Source organism: Aegilops tauschii, chromosome 7 (assembly GCF_002575655.3).
Source record: "Aegilops tauschii subsp. strangulata cultivar AL8/78 chromosome 7, Aet v6.0, whole genome shotgun sequence".
Taxonomy (NCBI): Eukaryota; Viridiplantae; Streptophyta; class Magnoliopsida; order Poales; family Poaceae; genus Aegilops; species Aegilops tauschii.
In genome coordinates, this window is record NC_053041.3 from 236,388,301 (window position 1) to 236,411,137 (window position 22,837).

Genomic DNA, 22,837 nt, shown 5'->3' on the forward strand with positions numbered 1-22,837 from the left:
CAGATGGAGGACGTCAGCCGCCATTGTAGAATAGGTTTAGGGTCGGGTTTCTTTTATTTTTCTATCCTATAAAAGTTCGAAATGTAATGAAAATCTGTCGTGTTTGCATTAATCTCGGCCGGTGTATATGAACTTTCACAATAATATAGTATATTGTAGGATTACTAGCAAGATGCCCGTGCATTGCACGGAACATCAAGATCTTGTGGGAGAAAAGGATGAACGAGGGAAGGCCTTATCTGCAAATGTGGAGAGGAGTGCGGGTAAATTATCATAGTTTCCTTCCTATCCGTTAGAAATAGATCGGACGGCCTATGTTGTAGGATGGCAGGCACACCATCATCACCAACTCTGCTTTTTATTGAACCGAGACAAAGTTAACATGCGAAGTAAATAAACACATAGTCTACACAATTTATCTTAGGCACTCCAATAGTACGTCCACTACACATTCACGCATTTCACATATTTCTACATCTACGGGAACCTACAAAAGGGTTAACGTAAATTGCCTCTCTCTCCTCCCTGATTTTCATGGTGGTGGGCCCCTCCCTCCCCCCAATCTAAAATCAACAGCTCACATGTTTCACATTACGTTAATTACATAACTGGGATTACGTAGGTGTAGCATTACTCGTCCTAAAAACCCAACTAAGCCAACCTCCCAGCATATCGCGCGGGAAAAGACCCGGCCGCGCCGTTTTAGTCGGGATTACCAGATTACTAGTAGTAGTATCGATGGATCGCGCGAAGCACCAAGTTTTTTTTCTTTAGGGGGCGAAGCACCTAGTTTAGGGGGCGAAGCACCTAGTTAAAAAAAAGGCGGTACACTCACAGCACCCCCGTCGCATTGCACCCCACACACTTTCGGTCCTGCACACGGCTCATGCAAACGGAACGCGCTTCGGCTTGCCTCTTCACGGACAGGTGGGACTGCACTTGGAGAAACTAACCATGCGCCAAACTCCCCCCGCCCACCGCGCAACCCCCCCCCCCCAAAATTCCCCCCAAATCCCAAATTCAGCCGCCCTTCGGCCAACTAGCCAATAATATTCCCCAAACCCCCCTCCCACGTCCCCCTCCACTCCATTCGCTCCGCCAAAGCCGCCCTCCCTGCCGCGCCAATATGTCGGCGCCGCGGTTTGCCGAGGGGACGCACGGCGATCCTCTCGCTCCCACAGTACGCTCTCGTAGACTGCCGTCCTCTAGCCGCGCCACCACCGCTGGCGACGTTCTTGTGGAGGCGCACGGCGGTCAGCGCCGCCACCGCTGGCGACATTCGTGTGGAGAAGCACGGCGGTCAGCTTCTCCCATGGTACACGCATTCTAGACTGAGGCCCCATGGATGTCGGTGTAGCGCTGAATGTTAGTTGATAGACGCTGTTAATCTCACTGTTTGCCAAAGTAGTTTATAGTCAATATGCTCTGCTTAAGAAGCTTCCTTGCCCTGTTCTGCACTCAATCTGCTTAGCTCAGATGGCATGCCAAGCCCTATTAGTTCCAAAAATATCCTACCATATATTTATTGTGACGTAGATTGCCATGGTCCAGTAGCCAATCTGTTAGGTGAAATAGCTGTACACCGTTTTATACTCGATCTTTGTTGCTGCGATGGCCTTCAATAGTTTGATGGCTGTGTGCTCGGCCTCATTGACTGCTGAAACAGCCTGCCATAATTTAGCACTCAAATCTATTTGCTGAATTAGCTTTACATATATCTCGTTACTTAGATCTGCTCGTCCAAATATCTTGCCATAGCTTTAGACATCGACCTAGGAATTTTTTTTCTGGACTTCATAAAAAAGCATATATGTTTTTCCTGTAATATCTAGTAGAAGAACTAATTTGTATGTCTAACAGATGGACATGACTTGGATTACTTCTGCTCGAAGATTCTCTGCTGCATATGTCGAGGGGGTTGAAAACTTCATGAACTTTATCAGAGCTGAGTACGGTGGTCCGAAATCAGATGTGCTCTGCCCATGTAGCAGTTGTATGAATTCAGTTACAAGACCCCAGTTAACTGTACAAAATCATCTACACTTGTATGGGATGTCAGTCACATATACTAGGTGGGTTCATCATGGTTAAGCTATGAACGTCAATGTTACTGACTCCGTGGAAGCAGCAGATCACCATCTTGATCTGCCTGATGCTCAGGTGGAAGAGGAGGAGGAGGAGGTGGTGGTGGAGCCAGTGAGCTTGACCAACATTGAAACAATGCTACGAAATGCTCGTGCATTTCGTGAACTTTCACCTGCAGAAGAAAACGGTGGGCCCGCATGTTGGAACAATGCAACGTGGCTGTCACCCCAGGAAATAAGTTGTCAGTATTCTCAGTTATGCTCACCTTTCTTCAGGTGAAGACATCTGAGCGGATGACCAACAAATCATTCGATGCAATGTTGGCTGCTTTCCGCAAATCTTTCCCAGATGCGTCTGAGCTGCCACACACCTACAGTAAAATGAAGAATTTCCTTCGTGCAGTTGGAATTGGATATGATATGATCCATGTTTGTAAGAATAATTGTGTTCTGTTCCGGAAGGATTATGCCAACTTAAGTGAATGCGCGAAATGCAAATCATCAAGATGGAAAGATGGTGATGCCGTGAAGAGGATTTCTCATAATGTTCCGAGACATTTTCCAATTACACCAAGATGGCAGAGGTTGTTTCATGATGCTGAAACAAGAGAGGATGTACTGTGGCATTCTAGGAACCAGGAGTATAGAGATCAGAATGTAATGAGCCATCCATCTCATGGTAGTGAGTGGCAAAGCTTCAATCAGAAACACAAAAAGTTTGCTGCTGACCCGAGAAACATTAGACTTGGCTTAGCTTCAGATGGATTTAACCCATTTGGCCACCAGAGCGCCACATATAGCATGTGGCCAGTGCTTGTTATCCCTTACAACATGCCTCCAAATGTCTACACCAAAGAATAAAACTACATGATGGCCTTGCTCATCCCAGGTCCAAAAAGTCCTGGAAAGGATTTTGATTTATTCATGGAGACTCTTGTGGAGGAACTTCAACAGCTATGGAGGCGTGTTTTCACTCGAGACCTATATAGCAGCCCACCAGCTGATTTCTTTCTGCGTGCTGTTATAATTTGGTGCATCCATGATTATCCGGCTTTGGGCACTATGTCAGGGCGAATGACACATGGTTACAATGCATGTGTTCGCTGTGATAGGAATCCGCTGTCATACGCAATACTTAGCAAGATCTGTTACATTGGACACCGCCGTTTCCTTGCCAAGGACAAGCCGCGTCCTACAAAATACCGAAGACATGTGTTCAATGCAAAGCATGAAAACCGTGATGCGCCAAAGAGGCTCACCGCCGATGAGTTGCAAGTGGAATTAGAGAAGGTCAATCATATTACACCAGGAAACTATCCTGGTAGTGCTAGCGGGAAAAGGAAGCATGTCAGCGCAGAAGAGAGATTATCCTTTACCCGCAGGTCCACTTTGTGGGACTTGGAGTATTGGAAAGATTTGGATCTACGGCATAATCTTGATGTGATGCACATCGAGAAAAATATATGTGACAACATTATCGGCACACTTCTTAATATTGAAGGCAAGACGAAAGATACCTTAAAATCTAGGATTGATTTGACACACCTGGGTATCAGAAGGGATTTGCAGGTGCAAAATGAAGGCAAACCACGGGATATGGCACCAGCTGTGTACGTCTTGGACAAGGTAAAAAGAAAAGAATTCCGCGAGGTCCTGTCACGTGTGAGATTCCCACATGGATTTGCTTCCAACCCTGAAAGGAGAGTCAGTGCAGATGGAAACAAGGTACAAGGGTTGAAAACTCATGACTGCCACGTCCTACTTCAAAGGTTTTACCTGTTATCCTTAGAGGATTGGGTCGCCCTGACTTATACAAAGCAGTTGCAGAGTTGGGACAATTCTTCAGGGAACTCTGCAGTAGAAATATCAGGATAGATGCTTTGGAGCGTCTTAGAGACAAGATACCAACTATCCTATGCGACCTTGAGAAGATATATCCTCCAGCCTTCTTTGATGTGATGGTGCATTTGACTGTTGATCTACCTGATGAGGCACTACTTAGAGGTCTAGTACAGTATGGCTGGATGTACCCTATTGAAAGGCGGCCAGGCACTTTCAAGGGCTATGTTAGGAACAGAGCTAGACCTAAGGGTTCCATTGCAGAGGCCTACATTGCTACAGAAGCGTTGACATTCTGCTCAAAATACATTGAAACAGCTGATCAGCTTAGCAAAGAGGTGGGTGAAGACAATCCCGGGCTCAATGTTTTTGATTATTCTGTTGGAGTTATAGGGAAGAGTCGACAAGAGGACAAACCTAAATATTTGGACAAAATAGTTTGGTATGTGTTGAATAACTGTCCTGAGATACTACCTTATATCAAGTAAGTGCTAAGTACTGCAACTTATACATCGTAATCTACTAAACTTGCAGCACATTCTTATATATTTAGATGTTGACACGATCACTATGTTGTGCAGCATCTACAAAAAGGAGTTACTGCCGCAAAATCCAAGAAACATTGACAAACTGGTTATGGCAGGATTTGCGAAATGGTTCAAGAGCCATGTAAGATTTTGAATTGCACTGTCAGTTTTTTAATATATTGAGTACATAAGATGATCAGCTTGTCTATTTTCTAAACATAGGTTAAGAAGATGCGGGAGGATGGGAAGGCAGTTGATGATGCCCTTTACGCACTAGCAATGGGTCCTGACACTCGGGTAAGACATTATGAATCTTGCGTTGTTGGAGATGTGCGCTACAACACCCTTGCACGCGACGAAGGCAGGAAGACACAAAACAGTGCCATCATGAGCACGGATACGTACGACAGAGTGACAACTGAAATGTATGCTAACATAACAGACATTGTTCAGTTGCAGTATATCTCCAGTTTCGAGGATCATCGGTGTGTGGTTCTGTTGTGCTGTCGTTGGTATAACCTGTTTTCCAGGATCGCAAAAACCATAGTTGATGATTATTTCAAATCCATCAATGTCAAGGCGGCGTACCAGACCAACGAGCCTTTTATTTTGGCAAATCAAGCAACACAGATATTTTTCTTGGAAGACACATTTGCACGTAGCAATGACTGGAGAGTATTGCAAAGGTTTGAGCAGAGGAATTCGTTTAATGAAGTTGCACAACAAGATGATGCTTACACCTCTCCTGATGTACAAGATTCCACAGATGTTCCTAATATCTTTGAGAACCATCACGTCAATGACGCTGGCGAATAGATTGCATGTCGTGCTGTGGACATACAAGAGTTGATCAAGAAGAAGCCAATATTCAAGGACATTGAGGATGAAGAAGAAGATCACACTCTGGGAATTATGATTCAGATTGATACACATGGCGAAGATGTTGATGCTGCTGCTGCGGATGATGATTAGATTGCTTTTGTCATATTTGCCTGTCAGAAGACGTTTTTTTATCTACTATGTGAAATTGTGTTTGCTATGACAACTGAAACCTAATGAACGTGTTGTTTAGTATTTTGCTATGAGAACATCACTTGTTATGTATGTTGATTTGTGTTTGGTGATTGTATGACGAGTAAAACATGATGACATTGTTGTTTAGTTGTACTCATATTTGGCTGTGAAACTTGAATTTGATGACATAGTTTGTTGTTGGACTGCAATTTGCTCGACGTCTTCGAATGGGAACAAAGCTGACCCGACAGGGCCTCTGCTAATTTATTTATTTATTACCAAAAGGGCCTCTGCTATTTATTTATTTATGAGCAAAAGGGGATACCCCCCGGTTTCCGTTAATAGAAATCATTAGATGTTCACAACACTATGCCCAGCCTGCTACACATGTTTCATTCATTACTAGTTTCAGCAAAGTGCTCATGTCATAGCCACTGAATACATCACGAGTGCTACATACACTGCAAATAAAGAGACAATCATCCTACAGAGCACATCGATTTTGCCCATTATCTTCACAAGTTCTTTCATCTCCTCATTGCTGTCAAGGCCGTGCAGCAGCTATTGCTTGTCCATGATCAGAGGAACTGCCTCTTTATCCGCTAACCAAATAATCAGCGTAGTTGCATTCCCCCACATCAGCAACTTCCCAGAAATACAAATCACACGAATCTTCCCTTTTCTGCACGAATCAAATTGGAATATCATCAACCAAACTATTAATAAACAGCAACTGAAAGCAGCAGAACAACACTTAAACATATTATTACCCCATGATTCGGGCATTTGTAGAAGACTCAGCTAGGGTTGAGGATTATGGTTGAGACGCGACTGATGAATCTGCGTGATTTGCAGCAGTGGCACCACACCAACGGTAGCGGGTTGCGATGAGCAACCGGCTGTGGTGCGTGTGCCGGCGGGTGTGTGATGAGACCCACAAGCGATGGTACAGGTGGCGACTTGGTGCATATCTGGTTGTTGCCTGCTAAAGAGCAGGTGGACGAGCAGCCAGCGGACATGGTTGCTGCGGCCAGAGCTTCTGATGCTAGGCAGAGTAAGTAGAGAAGAGGAGAAGCGAACGTTGGATATGTCAGTTTCATTACTGGCAGAGTAGCATAGTACCATATATAGTCATAGTCTAGGTTTGGATTCGAACCAGCTACAGGAGCACGTATCTCTTTTTTCTAAAACTCAGCAACGTCTCTTTACTGGTACACTAGCTTGTTCTGTACGCTTCCTCAAGTCTTTGATTTTCTTTCTTTTTTTGCGAGGAAGGAAGGAGGACAAAACTGAGAGTTCCTGGGACTCAAACCCAAGGCCTCTCGGTGGAAAACCAAGGGTGGTAGTCACTTATGTGGCGAACGTTCCCTGGGAGGAGGACGGCAGACGAATGCATTTTGCTCGCAGTTTTAGTTGCAACGCAAGATCGAACGGTCGCAGTTTCGGGAATGTTACCAGGTGAACGAGCCCAGTTTTTCTTTTCTTCCTATATATAAAAAAGTATGCTACTTGGTGTCGGCTTAGTCAACAAACGATTGTGCCAACCTTGACCGTTGGATTGACATTCAACGTCTATCGTGTTTCTTTAGTCTCTTCTTCCTCCAGCCGCCAAAGCCAAACCAGTGCCGGCGGGACCGCTTGCTCCCGCCTCCCACGACTAGCTGTGCTGCCGCGCACGCATCGTGGCCACATCGTACCCCAAAACTCTGCGCATCTTCCCCGGCTCCTGTTCGTTCCCGTCCGAGGCCTCACCATCGTCCTCTGCCTTGGTTCGCTCACTGCGGCGCCGCCCTCCTGTGTTGTCAACATGGTCAACAACCGAGAGGAATACGGACATGACTGTGCATGGTGAGGATGACAGTAGGGACCCAGCAGCGCGCGCAGTAATTTTGTTTTTTTGGGACGGAGAACGGGAGAAGGGTATCAACTGGGTTGTGCGGGAACTGTGGTTCGTCTAGCCCAGGCTTTTATTTCATATGTTTAGCACCTGACCAACCCAGTTTGTTTTTTTCCTTTCTAAAAATGGCTAGCCCAGCTATTTTGTTTTTTGCAGAATAACCAACGTAGGCCTACTTGCTTTTCTATGCCCTGCTGGGCCGAAAATCTTTCAAGACGAGGAGGGATGCATTTTGCCCAGAAATTGGGCTATAAGTAATAATAAATGGGCTATAGGTAATAATAAATGGGCGGTAAAATGAAAAAAATACAGCAAACAGGCAATTAGTTCCAAAATACTTCAAAGAACAAGGATGATGGTTTTCGGTAGGGAACGTCCCACCTTTGGGGACGAAACGATATCCATTGCCTCTTATTGCTTTCACATTTTTTTCTCGTGTCAACATAGAACAACAGGAATGTTGTGTGAATTTTTGTTATTTTTCAGGGTTTGTTTGGACATTTTTATGCATTAAGTCAGTTTTCAATGCATTTATGTGCACAATTCAAATTTGAACTACATGCGCATGCTCCAGTGCATATAAACTGGTCGAAAATTCAAATCTATGTCCTTGGGTGCATGCTTAGGTCCCATGCAATAAATGGGAATGAATTTCAAACACCAGGGCACCGTTGATTGCCGGCAAAACATTGAGATGCCTAGTTTTTAAATTCTAGTAAATCCAAAACTCATTTGAAATTCATGAAACTTGGCATGCTATCATGGAAGGGCACCCGCATGCCGTGGTACAAATTTTGTCCCATTTGGGGCAGGTTTGGGTATATGCTTCTCACAAACCGGAGCTTCTCACAACAAGCATGACAGTTTTCGGTAGGGAACGTCCCACCTTTGGGGACGAAACGATATCCATTGCCTCTTATTGCTTTCAAATATTTTTCTCGTGTCAACATAGAACAACGGGAGTGTTGTGTGAATTTTTTGTGATTTTTCGGGGTTCGTTTGGACATTTTTATGCATTAACTGAGTTTTCCATGCATTTATGTGCATAACTCAAATTTGAACTACATGTGCATGCTCCAGTGCATATAAGTTGGTTGAGAAATCAAATCTGTGTCCTTGGGTGCATGCTTAGGTCCCATGCAAGAAATGGGAATGAATTTCAAACACCAGGGCATCATTGATTGCCGGCAAAACATTGAGATGCTTGGTTTTTAAATTCTAGTAAATCAAAAACTCGTCTGAAATTCATGAAACTTGGCATGCTATCATGGAAGGGCATCTGACATGCCGTGGTACGAATTTTGTCCCATTTGAGACAGGTTTGGGTATATGATTCTCACAAACCGGAGCTTCTCACAACAAGCATGATGGTTTTCGGTAGGGAACGTCCCACCTTTGGGGACGAAACGATATCCATTGCCTCTTATTGCTTTCAATTTTTTTCTCATGTCAACATAGAACAACAGGAGTGTTGTGTGAATTTTTGTGATTTTTCGGGGTTCGTTTGGACATTTTTATGCATTAAGTGAGTTTTCAATGCATTTATGTGCATAATTCAAATTTGAACTACATTCGCATGCTCCAGTGCATATAAATTGGTTGAAAATCAAATATGTGTCCTTGGGTGCATGCTTAGGTCCCATGCAAGAAATGGGAATGATTTCAAACACCAGGGCACCGTTGATTGCCGGCAAAACATTGAGATGCCTTGTTTTTAAATTCTAGTAAATCCAAAACTCGTCTGAAATTCATGAAACTTGGCATGCTATCATGGAAGGGAACCCGCATGCCGTGGTACAAATTTTGTCCCATTTGGGGCAGGTTTGGGTATATGCTTCTCACAAACCGGAGCTTCAAACAACAAGGATGATGGTTTTCGGTAGGGAACGCCCCACGTTTGGGGACGACACGATATCCGTTGCCTCTTATTGCTTTCAATTTTTTTGTCGTGTCAACATAGAACAACAGGAGTGTTGTGTGAATTTTTGTGATTCTTCGGGGTTCGTTTGGACTTTTTTATGCATTAAGTGAGTTTTCAATGCATTTATGTGCATAATTCAAATTTGAACTACATGCGCATGCTCAAGTGCATATAAATTAGTTGAAAAATGAAATTTGTGTCCTTGGGTGCATGCTTAGGTCCCATGCAAGAAATGGGAATGAACTTCAAACACCAGGGCACCGTTGAATGCCGGCAAAACATTGAGATGCCTGGTTTTTAAATTCTAGTAAATCCAAAACTCGTCTGAAATTCATGAAACTTGGCATGCTATCATGGAAGGGCACCCGCATGCCGTTGTACAAATTTTGTCCCATTTGGGGCAGGTTTGGGTATATGCTTCTCAGAAACCGGAGCTTCAAACAACAAGGATGATGGTTTTCGGTAGAGACCATCCCACCTTTGGGAACGAAATGATATCCATTGCCTCTTATTGCTTTCAATTTTTTTCTCGTGTCAACATAGAACAACAGGAATGTTGTGTGAATTTTTGTGATTTTTGGGGGTTCGTTTGGACATTTTTATGCATTAAGTGACTTTTCAATGCATTTATGTGCATAATTCAAATTTGAACTACATGCGCATGCTCTAGTGCATATAAATTGGTTGAAAAATCTAATATGTGTCCTTGGGTGCATGCTTAGGTCCCATGAAAGAAATAGGAATGAATTTCAAACACCAGGGCACCGTTGATTGCCGGCAAAACAATGAGATGCCTGGTTTTTAAGTTCTAGTAAATCCAAAACTCGTCTGAAATTCATGAAACTTGGCATGCTATCATGGAAGGGCACCCACATGCCGTGGTACACATTTTGTCCCATTTGGGGCAGGTTTGGGTATATGCTTCTCACAAACCGGAGCTTCTCACAACAAGCATGATGGTTTTCGGTAGGGAACGTCCCACCTTTGGGGACGAAACGATATCCATTGCCTCTTATTGCTTTCAATTTTTTTTCTCGTGTCAACATAGAACAATAGGAGTATTGTGTGAATTTTTGTGATTTTTCGAGGTTCGTTTGGACATTTTTACACATTAAGTGAGTTTTAAGTGCATTTATGTGCATAATTCAAATTTGAACTACATGCGCATGCTCCGATGCACATAAATCGATGGAAAACTCAAATCTGTGTCCTTGGGTGCATGCTTAGGTCCCCTGCAAGAAATGGGAATGAATTTCAAACACCAGGGCACCGTTGATTGCCGGAAAAACATTGAGATGCCTGGTTTTTAAATTCTAATAAATCCGAAACTCGTCTGAACACTACAAAAAAAAGACACATCCGTGACATTTTGGGCTGAACGAAATTTTTTCCTGTCATACATATGACACTTCTATGACGATAATATTGACAAAACCCGGTATCATCATAGATGTGGTGGGCTCCTACTTCTATGACAAAAAATCATGATAGAAAATGGGCTTTTCGTCCTGGGCGGGCCGGAGACGCAGCTGCATGACATTCTTTGGGCCGTCCATGACGGAAAAAACCGTGGTAGAAGCGAGGGCGAGGAAAATTTCGGGGAGTTCCCGGTTACGGTGGGAGGTCGGGGGCTGAGCGATGCGCGTTTCTCTCGTACACGCGTGTGTGCGAGGCGTTGGCTCTAACTGAACCCGAGCGAGGCGTTGGGCTCTAACTGAACCCGAGCGACTGCACTGCAGGCTACGCGTTACTGAACCCGAGCGATCGATCGATGGCTGTTAACTGAACCCGATCGAGCGATTCCTTCGCTACTGCTGCTAACTGAAGCCGATCGATGCTGCCTCTGGGATGAACAGTGAGCGTTGCGGGGTGGGTGGATGAACAGTGAGCGGTGGCGTTGCCTCGGGATGAACAGGACCCCGTGGTGTGGTGGAGGGCTGGATGAACAGTAGACGGTGGAGGGGTGCCCGTGGAGGGGTGGTTGAACAGGACCCCGTGGTGTGGAGGGCTGGATGAACAGTAGACGGTGGAGGGGTGCCCGTGGAGGGGTGGTTGAACAGGACCCCGTGGTGTGGAGGGCTGGATGAACAGTACACGGTGGAGGGGTGCCCGTGGAGGGGTGGTTGAACAGTAGCCGGCGGAGTAGCGGGCGGTGGAGGCTGGATGAACAGGAGCCCGTGGAGGCTGGAGGAGGTCGACGGTAGCCCGAGGAGGCTGGAGGAGGTCGACGGTGGAGATGAACAGTATCCCGTGGAGTCCCGTTTTGCGGTACGCCACACCCCTCGCAATGAACAGGACCCCCGTTTCGACCGTAGGAGGTCCGTTTCGTCCGTTTTGCGGTACGCCACACCCCTCCCGATCAACAGGACCCCCGTTTCGACCGTAGGAGGTCCGTTTCGTCCGTTTTGCGGTACGCCACACACCTCCCGATCAACAGGACCCCCGTTTCGACCGTAGGAGGTCCGTTTCGTCCGTTTTGCGGTACGCCAGACCCCTCCAGATGAACAGGATCCCGTTTCGAACGTGGCCGGTCGAACACAAGGCCGTTTCCTCCGTTCTGCGGTACGCCAGGCCTCATTTCCATCGCCTGTTCCGTCCAAGCCCTCCCGATGAACACGACCACGCATTCCGTCCCGACCGAGCCGGTTGGCTCCCACGCGTCCCATTGTCTCCCGATGAACACGACGCATTCCGTTGCCTCCCCATGAACACGACGACGATGTTGTTTCTCCGTTCTGACCCAGCCATGTCAACGAGCCCTCGCCGTACGTATGCGCGAGTAGGCGTTCGAGACCCCGCCCGTATGTACACATACGTGGCCGTATTTTCTTTCTTGCACCCTGGCCACTGTACGTACGTGTACATGCTACGTGCGCGCCTCTACTACGACACGTGCGCGCCTCTACATCCACTAGTATATATGTACGTACACGTTCACGACCAGAATGACAACGCTACGTACGCTTCGACCAGGTGGGTCCCGACTGTCAGGAACTTCCTTGCGTGCGAAGATGTAGCTGGTGGGTCCCAGCAGTCAGGGGGGCGAATCATTTTTTTGCCCGGACGCACTTCCTTGCGTGCGAAGGTGTAGCTGGTGGGTCCCAGCAGTCAGGGGGGAAATGTTTTTTTCACGAAATACGGTGGCCCGTCCGGTGGGTCCCCGCTGTCAGGTGGAGGAATAATTATTTTGCACGTAATAAGGAGGCACCTCCTTGCTGCGGCCGTGGACCCAGCTGTCAGCGTCTCCATGCACAGTCCACTTCAGATGCATGTCGGTCGTTGACCACATTGACCACGACGCGCCGAGAGCACCACGGCGGTGGACGACGACGAGGCCTAGGAAGGGGACGACACGGAGGCAGGGAAGACTCGACAGTTGTTTCCCACGCGGAGGGGAGTACAACTGTACGAGGGTTTACTGGTTCGTCTGCCGTCACCGGAGAATAACAGCAGGTGTGGGTGAGTAGAGGGATGGCTAGGCCAGCGATGGGAGTACGGTGGGGCGGTGAGGCCTGCACGGCAGCACAGCCGGCCGCGGGGAGGAGGGAGCAGACAGTCCCGCCGGCGCTTGTTTGAGCGGCTGGAGCAGGAAGAGGAGAGATTGAAGAAGCACGATGGCCGTTGGATGGACATCCAACAGTCAGTGCTTGTGCGTCAACCTTTTTTTAGGAAAGCCTCAAATCTGTGGAAAACAGCTTACAGCCCATCTGCCATTATTTCTAATAATTTACAGCCCATTTGCTAATTCTTAAGGTTTTTTTTGAGCCCATATTATTTTTGTTAGCATTACAACCCATATTGTGGCCACGATTAAAAAATTATACGAAATTTTGCATATTTTGGTGCGGTCCGAACTGTTTTTAATCCTGAAATTTCGACTCACATTCAAACTGATTTTAAAAATAAATGTATATCAATATAAAATCCAACAAATTCTCCACGCATAAAAATTAATGTAATTTAAAATCTTGAAATGCAAAAAAAGATATTTGAAACTAATTGCCGGCTTGATGTGTTTAAAAAATGTACAACCCATTTCTCATTACTGATGGGCCATTTTCTCGGCCAGCCGAATGAAAGCTCTCCTCATCTTGAAAGATTTGCAGCCCAACAGGCCTGACAAAGTAACTTACTTGGCAAATCACAAAAAAACTGGGCTGTGGCCGTGGACCCAGCTGTCAGCCTCTCCACGTACAGTACTCTTCCGATGGAAGTCGTTCCTTGACCACGTTGACCACGCCGCACGGAGAGCACCACGACGGTGGACGACGGCGAGGCCTAGGAAGGGGACTACGCGGAGCCGGGGAAGACGCGGCAGTGGAAGCCCGCGCAGAGAGGAGTACGAGGGTTCACTGGTTCGGCTGCGGTGTGAGGCTGCCATCGCCGTAGGGCCTGGCCAGCGGTGGGAATGGTAGGGGGCGGTGAGGCCTCTGCGGCAGCACAGCCGGCCACGGGAGGCAGGAGCATGCGGCACGACCGGCGCTGCTTTGGGCGGCTGGAGCAAGAAGACCAGAGGTTGAAGAAGCACTACGGCCGTTGGATGGACATCGCACGGTCACTGGAGCTAGAATCGTTCATATTGACTAAGTTGACAAAGCCCTTCGTCCCCGTCAACTTAGTAGGCCCACAAGTCAGCTTCCCACCAAGGTGAGTCCCAGCTAGCCGGGGGAGTATTCATTTTTTTGTGCGTAATAAGGAGGCACTTCCGGTGGGTCCGAGCTGACAGCGGGGGGAACATTTTTTTCGCGAAATACGGTGGCCCGTCCGGTGGGTCCCAGCAGTCAGGGGGAAACGATTTTTTTCGCAAAATACTGGTGGCCCGTCCGGTGGGTCCCCGCTGTCAGGTGGAGGAATAATTATTTTCCGCGTAATAAGGAGGCACTTCCTTGCGGCTGCCGTGGACCCAGCTGTCAGCCTCCTCCACGTACAGTACTCTTCCGATGGAAGTCGGTCATTGACCACATTGATCACGCTGCGCCGAGTGCACCACGGCGGTGGACAACGGCGAGGCCTAGGAAGGGGACGACGCGGAGCCGGGCAAGACGCGGCAGTGGATGCCCACGCGGAGAGGAGTACGAGCGTTCACTGGTTCGGCTGTGGTGTGATGCTGCCGTCGCCGCAGAATAGCAGGGGGTGTGGGTGAGTGGAGGGATGGCCTGGCCAGTGGTGGGAGTAGTATGGGGCGGTGAGGCCTCCGCGGTAGCACAGCCGGCCACGGGAGGCAGGAGCAGGCGGCACGACCGGCGCTGCTTTGGGCGGCTGGAGCAAGAAGATCAGAGGTTGAAGAAGCACTATGGCCGTTGGATGGACATCATACGGTCACTGGAGTATTGACTAAGTTGACAAAGCCCTCTGTCCCCGTCAACTTAGTAGGCCCACAAGTCAGCCCAACAATATGGTGGGTCCCAGCTAGCAGGGGGGTATTCATTTTTTTGGGCGTAATAAGGAGGCACTTCCTTGCGTGCGAAGATATAGCCGGTGGGTCCGACCTGTCAGCGGGGGTAACGTTTTTTTCGCGAAATACAGAGGCCCTTCCTGTGGGTCCTAGCTGTCAGGTGGAGGAATCATTATTTTGCGCGTAATAAGGAGGCATTTCCTTGCGTGCGGCCGTGGACCCAGCTGTCAGCCTCTCCATGTACAGTCCACTTCCGATGGATGTCGTTCATTGACCACGTTGACCAGGCCGCGCCGAGAGCACCAGGGCGGTGGACGACGACGAGGCCTAGGAAGGGAACGACACGGAGCCAGGGAATACTCGGCAGTTGTTTCCCACACGGAGGAGTACGAGGGTTTACTGGTTCGTCTACCGTCGCCGGAGAATAACAACATGTGTGGGTGAGTAGAGGGATGGCTAGGCCAGCGATGGGAGTACGGTGGGGCCGTGAGGCCTGCGCGGCAGCATAGCCGGCTGTGGGAGGAGGGAGCAGGCAGTCCCGCCGGCGCTTGTTTGAGCGGCTGGAGCATGAAGAGCAGAGATTGAAAAAGCACGACAGCCGTTGGATGGACATCCAACAGTCACTGCTCTCGTGTGTTGACTAAGTTGACAGGGCGTTGCGTGTGCGTCAACCTTTTTTTTATGCAAGCATACGCGTCTACCTGTAGTTGGCGCACAAGTCAGCCTCAAATTTGTGGAAAACAGCATACAACCCATCTGCCTTTATTTCTAATAATGTACAGCCCATTTGCTAATTCTTAAGAATTTTTTTGGAGCCCATCTTCTTTTTGTTAGCATTACACCCCATATTGTGGCCACGGTTAAAAAGTATACGAAATTTTGCATATTTCGGTGCGGTCAACTATTTTTAATCCAAAAATATCGATTCACATTCAAACTATTTTGAAAAATAATTTATATAAATATAAAATCCAAATAATTGTCCACGCATAAAAATCAATGGAATTTAAGATCTTGTAATGAAAAAAAATTGAAACTAATTCCTGGTTTGATGTGTTTTAAAAATGTACAGCCCATTTCTGGGCAAACCGAATGAAACTCTCCTCGTCTTGAAAGATTTGCAGCCCAGCAGGGCCGATAACGCAAGTAGGCCTTGGTTGGGTATTTCTTTAAAAAAAATAGAACTGGGCTAGCCATTTTCAGCAAGAAAAAAACACAACTGGGCTCATGATGTGGTAAACATAAATAAAACCCTGGCTAGACAAGCCACAGCCCCCACACAGCCCCGTTGTTACCCTGATCCGTCGCTAAAACTAGTATAAATAACAACTGCTTGTTCCTCAAAAAAAACTGCGCGACTTGCTGGGTCCCTGGTGTCAGCCGCTCGTAGTGTAATTCTCTCGTTTATTAACTACGCTGACAATGGCGTGAGCCCCAGATGTCCAACCATTAGGAGGAACCATATTTTTGGGCTTGTACTATAGAGGCACTTGCTTGCGTACTGCCATGACGCTGGTGGGTCCCTACTGTCATCCTCTCCACGTACAGTCATCTCGTTGTTCCTCTCGGTTGTTGTCGACGTTGACAATGCAATAGGGCGGCGCATCGCACACGGCGAGCGAACCAAGGCCGCAAGGCAGAGGACGACGGCGAGGCCTCGGACGGAACGAACAGGAGCCGTTGAAGATGCGCCGGTCCAGTCGCAGGCGGAGGGGAGTACGAGGGTTGACTGGTTCGGGCGCGGGTGCGTGTTGGGGCTGACGTCGCCGGAGAATAACAGGACGTGTGGGGGAATAGAGGGAGGGACTGGCCAACGTTGGAGGGTACGTATGGTAGGGCGGCGGAGGCGCAGCCAGCCATGGGAGGCGGGAGCAGGCGGAGCCGACGAGGTGGTTTGGTTTGGGCGGCTGGAGGAAGAAGAAGACAAGAGATAGAAGATACACGACAGATGTTGGATGTCAATCCAACGGCTGGTAGGCAGAATCGTTTGTTGACTGGCTAGTAAGTCGACACCACCTTGGATAGGCTATTTCCTCGCGGGTCCCAAATGTCAGAATCCAAATCTGTCACGGTCATGCAACCTTTCCTATGAAAATTTACAGCCCATTTGATGTGCTAGTTCGAAATAAGTTTGTGGGTGCTGGTGGGGGCTAATCACTTGGCTTCCGTAATGCACAGTGAGCTCAAGCACCCGGTGAGAGTGATGTTATTTCCCTTGGTTGGGATTTGTTACAATATTTCACTCTAAATTAAACGAATGGCAAGCCATTTGCCTTGTTTCAAAGAAAATATGACAGTCACAGCCGAGTTGAAAAGGGCAGGAACATCTAACTCCAGCTTACAAACTGTACAAAAGCACGAGGGTTAATTGTTCATCAGGTTTAAAAAAACCAGATTGAAAAGGGCAACAACATCAAACTCCAGCACTATTTTCGGCAGTCACAGTCAAATGGATCGGTCAGGTCCATAGAATGAACATCCTAAAATTTACTGGATTATGACCACAATATGTTGTAAATAGAAGCCCGGCATGTTCAGAAGCTCTTCTGCCCACCTGAACTCCTTTTTTTGCTCTTCGACATACCCATCCGTCAAAACCATGCTGCTGATAAACTTAAGCCTGATGGACAATAGTAACCTCGCATTCAGCAGGAAGAATGTGACAAATCTTGTGTTCGCACGGTTGGCTACATATCGTTCTAGTGTTATTGTCTTCAATCGAATCTCATGAGAAGTGAGAAAATCCCGATGCTTACGAATCCACCGATTGGTTATAACTTTCTTACCCCGTCCTGTTGCCTAAATAGACATGAAGATTGAAAACTGTTAAGGTCTAAAAGAAGAGTGTCGAAAGAGCAACAGTTGAACGGTTAATTCTAGTACACTATATGCGGGCTTCCAATGTGCGTGAAATTATCACCTTTATGTACAACTTGTCCAGACATGGAAAGCATTGCAGCAAGCCAATAATCTTGTTCAGATCAAAACTATTCATTTGGATATATAAGATCTTGACAGAATCCAGCACCATTGATAGGCCATCCATGGAGAAACTCTTCATTGAGCATAGAACATAATATTAGTACAAAATGTGTACTCCAAGATGATATATAAATTATGCACAGAAATTTAAAATGGAGCTTATGGTTACAAGTGTAGATGATAATATAAAGTACCTGAAGAACTGTGAAGCCAAACACCATATTGAAATGAGCACAGAGATCATGTATTACACCCAAGGTCTCCAGTTTAGGCGCAGAGAGGACGGTTATTTGCAATGGTGAATAACTAGAATCAAGGATCAACGTTTGAAGTGAAGGGGCATCTTGGATGATGAGCTGCCTTCCGTCAAAAGAAATTCCAATTCTTACAAGGTTAGGCGACTTTATTTGGAGACAACCGATTCTAACTGTGAAAACAAGCACCAAGCACTCCAGCGCAGGGCAACTGGAGTGGATGATGCTGTGCAATGAGGCCTCCGATATACGAACCCGCACAAGTGAAAGTTTCTTGAGAAATGGGAGTCGAAGGTTTAGTACCAGATTGTCTGGTAGGTAGCACAGCGCAAAGGTGGTGGTGTGGATAGAGGACAAAAACCGCGAGATGGACATCGGTGCTGAGGGCACAAGTTCATGGCGTTCGGTATGTGGTATGTGATTTCTAGGGGAATAGTAGAACTCAAGCAGCTGTAGTTCTGTGAATTCAGGGGATTTCAGCCAGGCATCCACCGTGCAGGGCATGGTATGCTTGCTCAGGTAGCATGACGGGATGCAGAGGCTTTGAACGGAGCCCTGGTGGGAGGAGATGCTGGCTCTGGGGATTTCAAAATCATTGAAGAGAGATAGCTGACGACAGTCGAGATTAAGGGGCACGGCGTGCCATAGAGGGCGCCACCAAATTGAGAGGACTTGGGTGCGGCAGCAATCCTTGGTGGGGAGAAGCGAGTTGATCTCCCCAAGGACGGCGTCCGGGAGATCGCTGATGCGGTCCACCCGAGATTCTACGGGTTCTTGGGATCCAGTGGGGGCGGGGTCACCGCTTCTCCCTGCGCTGCCGGGTGCGGGATCTACAACAGGCGTCGCCGCTGGCGGGAGCCTCATCTTCTTGGCGCTGGGGTCAGCCGACTCCATTTTCCTCGAGGGCGTCGCGTCGCGCTCATGGATTTGAGGAGAGTAACGAATGACGAGCCTAGTTGTAGTGCGAGCGAAGAAGAAGGAGAAGAAGGGGAGCTGGGGTTTTCTGTAGGAGTGAGGTGAGGAATTTGGGGGTACGAGTGGAGCGAGCTGACGTGAGGTGGGTGGGAGCGAGGAGGAAGAAGAGCACCCAGTGTGGATGGGCTTTTGAATTGATTTTACTATTTACTAGTGTGGATGGGCTGTTTTGTCTTGGGCCCAGAGAAACAATTACTACTAGTACAGTGGAGACACTCTACAGCTACCCAGAAAAACAATTACTACTAGTACAGTGGAGACACTCTACCGCTTCTGGCTCCTCCTAGGTCATTGAAACGTCTCCCTCTACTGAATGCCGTTATACTTTTGTTCACCGACATGCAGGCCATGCAGCGCACGGGCCCAAATGCCATCCACCAAATTAGAAGGCAGTATGCAGGCGGAGAGTCACCACGGTCGTAGCGCGGCAGTAACGAGCCGTCGTATCACAAAACCCCACCTCCCCGCAGTCTAAGTTTGACGGGCAAAGCAACCATCATTTCACTCTTCGTTGAATCCCCTTCTCCCTCAGACTATCCTTCTCCCTCACCGTCTTCAAGAAAGGCAACACTCGCATCTGCCACTGTTCTTCTCTCCGAATGAAGGGAAGGTAAGCGGATCCGTGATGTTGGTATATTTTCGTTCAGAGAAAAAAAAAGAACTTTTGCAAAGCAGTAACCGATCCTCACTCTCTTTTTTGTTTCATTGTCATTGCGATTGTGTTTTCCTTTCAGTGGTCTCCTAGTATTCGTCAGTTTCATGATGGACCAAGGAGAACCAGGCAAAGATCTGCCGATATTGGAGAAGACGCAGGAGGCTGATCCCCACGAGACAGAGAGCTCCAAGAAGATGGAGGCAACCACCGATCTGACCCCAGATACGCTCACGACCACTACTGATATGGCCAACGCCCCGTTTGAGGTTACAGCCCCCGTGGCACTGCAGGAGCAGTTTTCCCCCTTCGAGGATGTGTCCCCCCCCCCCCCCCCGCTGAGCTGCCCAAGGTGATTTCCTTCTTTGCCGTTCTCGATTGTGGTTTTTCATCTAAGTATGTGGTGATTTTTTTAGAAAAGGAAGTATGTGGTGATTAATAATGCAAAATTTTATTAGCTTCGATGCCATGCTATACATAGTGGTTTAAATAACTTGTGTTTCTTATACTGAAAAGTAATTCAGAATTTGTTTCTGTTTCAATTAGAGCCCTGATGCAGACAAAGATTGTGTGGTTGTACATGTCACTCGCTATGAGGCGGACGACCTGAATATACGCACTAGGAAAACAAAGTTCTTAGGCTGTTGGATCCTGGAAGCCATTTGCGGTTATACCAATGAAGAGTTGTATTCCAGCCTCACTGTTGTCAGGCGTGTTGTCCAGGGCGTACTGAAGCACAAGAAGTTCAAAGCTACTCCTTCGTTTGTGAGGCATACTGTTCTTGTCAAGCTTATGCAGGAAGATGACGTGGCATGCCTCCACAAACAAGTTTATCAGTGGCAAGGCCACAAGGTTGTCTTCATGAAGGTTCACAGGATTGAGCTGCTGCGGGACATCCTCGATGATGTTCATGGGAAGGTCCGTCTTGTATCCAGCCCAAATTAGATCGAGGCATGAAATAGTTGCCCCAGCTAGTGTTTAATAGTAGTTTGGATTGTGTCTAATTATCCGAACCTTGCCTGTTATTGACCCCTCTGGGGCTAGTACTCTGTTTGAATCCGTCTATGGGAACTGCTGCTACTTTTGTGTGCCCGTGAATCATGTGAGAACCATCGTAATTGTTGCCGAAACAAATGCGTCCTCACTAGTTTTTTCATGAATATGGCATGGTAAGACATAAGTTGTCGCGGTTTATCATACGAGCAGTGTGTGTATTGATGAAACAGAGCACTCGTTCGAGAACCGTGCGCCGACGTATACATAAGTACTTGTAAACACTGTTGGTGCTACCCCACTTGTAAGCAGTTGTGCAAAACACGGCACATTGGCTCAGCTCGCTTCAACACTAGGCTATCGACCAGCTAACAATCAACAATCTGCTGTCTGACATATAATCAACTATGTATCTTGTTACAGTGGTTCATGCAGTTAATTGAGGCCACAATGTAATAAATTCCAAACGTTCACACGCTAGTCCAGCGCTCATGTGGAACACTCACATTAAACTCGTCTTCATAAAAAACTTGAAAAGCATAAGTTAAGCAATTTTATACATCTCAATGATTCATAGAACATAACAAACATATACTAGTTCACAGCAAAAGACAAAGTTGTGAGAAGGTTTACAAATCAGGAAAAAAACAAGCAAGGCTTCTCTGAGCAAAGGGCCTCCCGGCAGGCTTAAATTTCCTGGAGTTCACTCTGGTTTTTTCTTGTTGCCACCATTCAGGGTTAGGTTCTCTCATTCCAGAATAACCAATTATAATTGTGGTCTCAGCTGGAATGCTGAACTGAACCATGCAGTGTACTGACCAGCTGAAATGCTTGTGCATTCCACTAAATTTAAGCACCGCTATTTGCAGAAATAAGAAGACCACAATGCCTCTTGTCCGCACACCTGTCCAAAAAACCGCCGTGCAACCATGCCAGCTAGTCCTCGGTCCATGGATGAACTGGTAGAAAGTGCATTCCGGACTAGGATGCAGTTGTTTTCGCTCGTCCCTGCACTGCAATCAGGAAGTAAAACGTACGAATCAGCTTCTTTTAGATTGCGTTGGTCATTCTACCTTAGTTACTAGTACCAATGTAGGGATACCTTAAAGACGGGAGGTTAGACGACGGCAACGAGGGATAGCCATCTCATTTTGCGCAGTTGTACTAAAACTGAGGTGTGTGCTTTTGATTGTGCGGATAGAAACGATACGAAGACAGACATCCCTGTTTGCGCAAATATGAAATACGGTTATTTAAACAGTGACAAATATTACTACTTTCCCCCGTTTCCTCTTAGAACCAAGTCCTAGATTCATGCTACAGCTTTCCCACTTTCTTCCCTGTTTGAACCAATGCTTTGAGTCGACTGTATGAACTAGCTTTACTTCTAATAATAGTAGAAGTCTAGGTGGCTTTGGAACAGCGGACGGAAGTAGAAAAGGATCCACATGAAGGGAGCTGGGGCAGTAGAGCAAGGCAGGTTTCGAAGGAATATATACCCGAGGGCCATCGGCATGTGGCAAAGATGGTGTCGGGAGGCCGCATCTTGGCCACAATACCGCAGGGAGGAAGAAGGGGTCGGAGGCCCTCCCGAGCCGGCGCTCTCTTGGAGAGAACGACACGGCCGCCGATCGGGACGCGCGGGCAACCGTTGGTCTCCTCCCTCGCCGCCGACGATAGCGTGAACGATGCACCTACACCCCTGCCCCGGTCGAGGTTGTCTGGCCGGATTTGTGACCAGCCGTGAGCTGAGAGAGAGAGAGTGTGGCCGCCTATGTGTTGCTTAGATCTAGAGAGCATGAGAGAGTGAACGAGAGGAACCCTAGTAAAGCAAGCGCTAAGGCTCCTGCTTTTATATATAGTGGAGTGATTTTGTTGTACCAGCTTCAAAAAATGCGCTCCTACGTGTACCCGCGAGTGGGTGTGAGAGAACTAGTGCGTGCGTGCACCGCTTCTCTTTGTGAGAGTACAATATACTATGCCCAAAGAGTAATAGTATAAGTGTGTGACGTGTGAGCTAAAATAAAATGTGCGCGCCGTCTTTTGTTTTTTAGAAGTTCTGAGGGTAGGGTGTGAAGAGCACATATGTGCGTGACGTCTACCTGCAGATAGACGGTGGGTGCGACGTGCGAGTCTGCGAGAGGACTCGGGAGAGTCGTGACTCATGAGGGTGCGTGTGCGCGAGAGAGAGGGGGGCACGTATCAATGCAATGCATGTGTCCGTAAATCATTATCCGACAAACGTTCGCCACAAGCCTTTTCCTGACGAACGCCGTAAGAACCGTTAGATCGGCATCCGACAGT